This window comes from Marmota flaviventris, chromosome 2, assembly GCF_047511675.1.
Source record: "Marmota flaviventris isolate mMarFla1 chromosome 2, mMarFla1.hap1, whole genome shotgun sequence".
In the NCBI taxonomy this organism is placed as follows: domain Eukaryota; kingdom Metazoa; phylum Chordata; class Mammalia; order Rodentia; family Sciuridae; genus Marmota; species Marmota flaviventris.
In genome coordinates this window covers 46,939,240-46,945,357 of record NC_092499.1, presented here as the reverse complement: position 1 = coordinate 46,945,357, position 6,118 = coordinate 46,939,240, and the positions used below count along the sequence as shown (strand labels likewise).

Sequence of the window (6,118 nt, the reverse complement as noted above, 5' to 3'; positions counted from 1 at the left end):
GAGTTGCTAGCCAACCCTCGACCCACACCCTGGCGCCAGCCTCACTCTACACTCACGGTCATCCCCCCACGCGGCCTCTTCACCTTCCCGCCCCCATATGGCTCGGAAAAAAGTCATCACGGACAATGCGTATAATGCCCACCCGGGACGTGGGGGCCCAGGAGGAGCCGGACCAGCAGCCTCAGCGTGCGTGCTCATCTACATGCGCCACTCCCTTATGCTGACGTCCGCGGAACTCCGGTCTAATCCCCTTTCCGACGTCCCGCCTACCAAAGCCGGAAGAGAGGAGTGCTGGTGTGTGTGGTGTGTGGAAAAGAGCTGTGTGCGGTGCGGACTTAATTTTTTCCTCTCCCGTACAGGATTTCGTTTGTTTTGCTTTGTTTTGTTTGGGTGGCACCAGGGATTTAACCGAGGTGCTTTTTGCCGCCGAGCTACATTCGCAGACCTTTATTTTGTCTTTGTTTTATTTTATTTTGTGGGAGGGTTACTGGGGATTGAATTCGGGCACTCAACCACTGAGCCACATACACCCCCAATCCTTGTGTGTGTGTGTGTGTGTGTGTGTGTGTGTGTGTGTTGTTTGTTTGGGTTTTTGTATTTCATTTAGAGCCAGGGTCTCACTGAGTTCTCTGGCGCCTTGCTCTTGCCGAGACTGGCTTTGAACTGGCTTTGATCACTTGTCCAGTGAATGGACGCTTTCCTTGACATGTTATTCAAGTTTTCTTTCACTGCTACAGTTTAGGTAGCTATATAGTCCCCAAGAAAAAAAGTAATTAATGGGGATTAAAACAATGTCATGTTAGAACTCAAACTAGTGTTTAACTCCCCCCCCCCACCTTTGCCGCTGAGCTGCCTCCTAACCCTTTATTTTGTTTTACTTCGTTTTTATTTTGAGACAGAATCTCACCAAATTGCTGAGGGCCTCTCTAAATTGCTGTAGCCTGGAACTTGCATCCTCCTCTCAGCCTCCAGAGTTGCTGGGATTATGGGCGTCGCCGCTCTCAGTCGCCACAAAAGGAACTTAGTTCTAGAAATAAGTGGAGGTTAAAGCACCTCCTCCCCAGATATGAACGAAATGATTTAAGTACTGTGAGTCTGTGGCTAGTTGGTGCTGTAGAATAAAACAGGGTAGGAGAGAAATCTAGAGATTGGGGGTGGCCTGAAAGAGTAGTCTAATTCCCTACCAAGGAAGTGTGGCGTTTCTAGCCACTTGATTTGTAAGATACCCTTCGACACCTCTCCTCCCCAAATGCACAGGACTCTCGGGGGTCTTGGGATGGGGCAGATGGGGTAGGCCCGGGTACAAGCAGTCTGTGAATTCAGGACCTCCCGCCTCTCCCGCCTACCCTTTGGGCATACCATGGTTGCAGTAAGCGGACCAGTTTAGTCTCTCCTTCAGGAAAAGTCAGAGGCAAAGGTAAAAAGTTGAATACTACAAACTTAAGTTTTGATTTGAAACATCTAGTCCTTCTAGATGATTTCAAGTGCACAAAGTATGTTAAAAGTAGAGGGAATAAATAAAACATTTTGTAGTTATATTTTTGTTAAAATTCATAATGAAATAACTGTCTTTTAGAAATGGAATGATCAAAACATTTCTCTGAGCAGTACCTATTATATCTGTGGTGGTTCAAGAAGGAAGAAGGAAAAGAAAATTAAAAGGGCTTTCTACCAAAGTAGTTTCTGTGAAGCAAAATTGACCATTGTCTCTTATGTCTATGAGTTTTGTTTTTCTATGCTGTGTAAATAGTGTATACAAATGTCAAATGAGTTCTAATTTACATCTAGTCTATCTAGATGTTTGCCAGTGTATGACAAAAGTAGAGTTAGTAAACTAACACATTGAGTTCACTTTGTGTTAAATTCATAGGAAAGACTGTTCTTAAAACCACTTAGGAAATGAAATTGTTAAAGTCATCTCTAAGCATTACAGATGAATATACCTGGCCCCTGGTTGATAGGAGACTAGAAGGGGAAGAGTTCTAGGGAAGTGTTTGGAAGACACTTTCAAATTCTAGCTTTTGAAAAAAAAGGGGGGTTTTCTTCAAAGTGTAGCCTTTGTTAAGTAAGTGTTGCAGTTTATTCAGTGCTACTGTTTGCATAGTTGGAAATTTAAGTCCTTGTTGGAAACATCTAATATTTCTAGATGTTTAAAAGTGCACAGTACATGGTAAAAGGAGAGTGTAAAAGTAATGCCCTTTAAGTATTTTTTTGTTACTGCATAGGAATGGTTGCCATTCAGGGGAATGGAATGTTGAACTTGATGTCTTGGAGAGTATGTTGAAGGTTCACTGGGTGGTGGGTGGGAAAAGGAGAGAGTATGTATACAGAAGCAATCTGTGCATTTTAGTTAATATTGCTGGGCATTAAAAGATAAGTCCTAATGCCCAAAGTCTGTTAGAAGTAGAAAAATAATCCCTATATAAATATCCTTTTGTTAGTTTTTAGGAAGAACTGTCTTCTGGGAATGACCCTTGTTAATCCACCTCTTGAAGCTAGGGGTAGTCCTGAATTTAGTCACTGTAATGTTGAAAAGGGAGAAGAGGAAAGGTGAGGGGGAGTGCTTTTTGCTAGCATCTCTATATTTGGAAGAGAGGTTTAGATTATAATCATAGATATATATGTGCCTTTTTGGTAAAGTACTTGTGTTTATTGTGCACAAAGTTCATCCTTTATTTCACAACATCTAAGCTTTCTAGATGTTCTGAGGTGACAGTGAATTACAAAAAGTAGAGCTAGTGAATTAGCCAATTTGTAAATATCTTTTGTTATAATTAATAGAAAAGATAAATTTTGTACAGGAATTGCTTTTTTTTAATTTTTTATTGTTGGTTGTTCAAAACATTACATAGTTCTTGATATATCATATTTCACACTTTGATTCAAGAGGGTTATGAGCTCCCATTTTTACCCCATATACAGATTGCAGAATCACATCAGTTACACATCCATTGATTTACATATTGCCATACTAGTGTCTGTTGTGTTCTGCTGCCTTTCCTATCCTCTACTATCCCCCGCTTTTTTTTTTTTTAATAGAGAGAGAGAGAATTTTAATGTTTATTTTTTAATTACCGGCAGATACAACATCTTTCTTTGTACGTGGTGCTGAGGATCGAACCCGGGCCGCACGCATGCCAGGCGAGCGCGCTACCGCTTGAGCCACATCCCCAGCCCCAGGAATTGCTTTAATCTCTGGGCAGTGCATATAGAAACTTGTTCTTTAGGCTGGTAGCAAGCGGCCCAGGGAAGCACCCAGGGAAAGATAGGACAAGTGCTGAATGATTTGCATTTTGATGTGAATGTGTGTGCACCTTCTGGCTGAATTTTAGGAATACTTAATTCACTGGGAACATGTATTCTTGCTAATATATTAGTAGTGGAACTGTGGTAATGAAATAAGCTAGGTATATTCTGTTGCTTTGACTCATTTTAAATTGAGCATTAAGGGAATGGATTATTTTAGTTGTAACTCTGCCAATTTATCTATCTAGAGGCCTGTTGCCATTTCTGTCTTCAGTGAAATTTTTGTCCTCAAGAAAGGATAACAGATTGAGTCGGTGTAGTATTCTTGTTATCAAAAATACTCATGGAGCTTTGGGATTTTTGTATTGGTGAATATTCATGATGTGTGGGAAGACACGATGCACACAAAATGGGATATTGTGTTTGTACACGCACGACCTGGAGAGAAACGCCCACCTAAGCTCCTTGTGACTGGATAACTTTATTCTTTGCTTGTGTTTTTATTTTTCCTGTAATGCACATATTAACTTTTAAAAAATAAAAGTTATTTTAAAAACCTGGGGGAGCTGGGCATGGTAGCGAATACCTGTGATCCCATTGGTTTGGGAGGCTGAGACAGGAAGATCGCCAGTTCAAAGCCAGCCTCAGCAACAGCAAGGCGCTAAGCAACTCAGTGAGACCCTGTCTCTAAACAAAATACAAAATAGGGCTGGGGATGTGGCTCAGTGGTCCAGTGCCTCTGAGATCCCTGGTTTAAAAAAAAAAACCTTAGGGAGGAAAAAAGTTAAACACTAGTATCAGAGTTTTGTCACCAACATGACATTGTTTTAATCCCCATTAATTACTTTTTTTCTTGGGGACTATATAGCTACCTAAACTGTAGCAGTGAAAGAAAACTTGAATAACATGTCAAGGAAAGCGTCCATTCACTGGACAAGTGATCAAAGCCAGTTCAAAGCCAGTCTCGGCAAGAGCAAGGCGCCAGAGAACTCAGTGAGACCCTGGCTCTAAATGAAATACAAAAACCCAAACAAACAACACACACACACACACACACACACACACACACAAGGATTGGGGGTGTATGTGGCTCAGTGGTTGAGTGCCCGAATTCAATCCCCAGTAACCCTCCCACAAAATAAAATACAACAAAGACAAAATAAAGGTCTGCGAATGTAGCTCGGCGGCAAAAAGCACCTCGGTTAAATCCCTGGTGCCACCCAAACAAAACAAAGCAAAACAAACGAAATCCTGTACGGGAGAGGAAAAAATTAAGTCCGCACCGCACACAGCTCTTTTCCACACACCACACACACCAGCACTCCTCTCTTCCGGCTTTGGTAGGCGGGACGTCGGAAAGGGGATTAGACCGGAGTTCCGCGGACGTCAGCATAAGGGAGTGGCGCATGTAGATGAGCACGCACGCTGAGGCTGCTGGTCCGGCTCCTCCTGGGCCCCCACGTCCCGGGTGGGCATTATACGCATTGTCCGTGATGACTTTTTTCCGAGCCATATGGGGGCGGGAAGGTGAAGAGGCCGCGTGGGGGGATGACCGTGAGTGTAGAGTGAGGCTGGCGCCAGGGTGTGGGTCGAGGGTTGGCTAGCAACTCATACTTACCTGGCAGGGGAGATACCATGATCACGAAGGTGGTTTTCCCAGGGCGAGGCTTATCCATTGCACTCCGGATGTGCTGACCCCTGCGATTTCCCCAAATGTGGGAAACTCGACTGCATAATTTGTGGTAGTGGGGGACTGCGTTCGCGCTCTCCCCTGGTTATTCTTTGTTTTAAAAGCAGACTTTCGGGTCTCGGTTTTGTTAGAGTGGTGTTCTGTTTTGTTCTTTTTTTCCGTTCGCGATGTTTTTTTTGTCTCATGTAGCGTCTCACTGTGGACTGTGGTTAAGTTGTTCTGCGCACTCCGCGTGCGCCATGTGGATCCCAGTACCTTGGGAAGCTGAGGAGGAGGAGGATCGCGAGTTCAATGGTCACCTCAGCAGTATGGTGAGGCGCTGTGTCCAAATAAAATGCGAAGCAGGGCTGGGGCTCAGCGGCTGAGTACCCCTGAGGTTCAGTCTTCGGTACCAAATATACATACATAAAATAAAACTTCCCTCTTTGAGATGTGAATATCAAAGAAGGCAACGTTGCCCTATATTCCTAGGTATTAAACTAAACTGCTGGCTCTCAGTTGCAACTACTTGTCTGTCATGAAGATGTGAGTTTTAAAATTTTTTCTTTTTTGATAAAGGCATTATTTTCCCCTTTTGAAACAGGGTCTTACTATATTGTTGCGCAGGTTGGTCTTGAACTCCTGGGTTTAAATGGTCCTCCTGTGTCAGCCTTTCAAGTAGCTGGGACTACAGGCACAGGCCACTGCACCTGGGTTCTGACTGGTGTCTTCATGAGAAAAGAGGCAAAGGTAGTGGTACACACAGTTCAAGCTACTTGGGGAGGCTGGGGCAGAATTGAGAGTTAGAGGGCAGGGTACATAATTCAACGATATTTTTGCCTTCAAACAAGAAATGGAAAAGGAGAGAGAAGGAAGAAAGTAAGTTCAGATACCAGGGATGTTGTGCTCACATGGAAAAAAGGCCTTTGAGGAAATGAGAGTCTGTTGAGAGCCATAGTGAGCTGTGTATGGACTACATCAGCTTTGCGGCCTAGTGAATAGGAACATCTGGTATTTGGGAACTTCCCGTGGCAGTCTCACAGGGTAAGATGGCCCAAATACATGTGAATTTCTATTCAGCTCTGCCTGGTCCTACACAGCACCAAAGATGGGGTGATCCGCTGTATAGTCGCACAGCCTCTTAGAGATGGGTGTGACCTGTCAAAATGCCAATCAACCTGCTGACTACAAGATGAAACAGGA

General features: G+C 43.6%; 1 non-coding gene across 1 annotated transcript; it reads left to right on the top strand.

The window, feature by feature from the left end:
• The first annotated feature begins 4,856 nt into the window (after positions 1-4,856).
• Positions 4,857-5,020, top strand: LOC114088303 (U1 spliceosomal RNA). Its single transcript, XR_003581965.2, has one exon. It is a non-coding gene; the product is annotated as a U1 spliceosomal RNA (small nuclear RNA).
• The last annotated feature ends 1,098 nt before the right edge of the window (positions 5,021-6,118 follow it).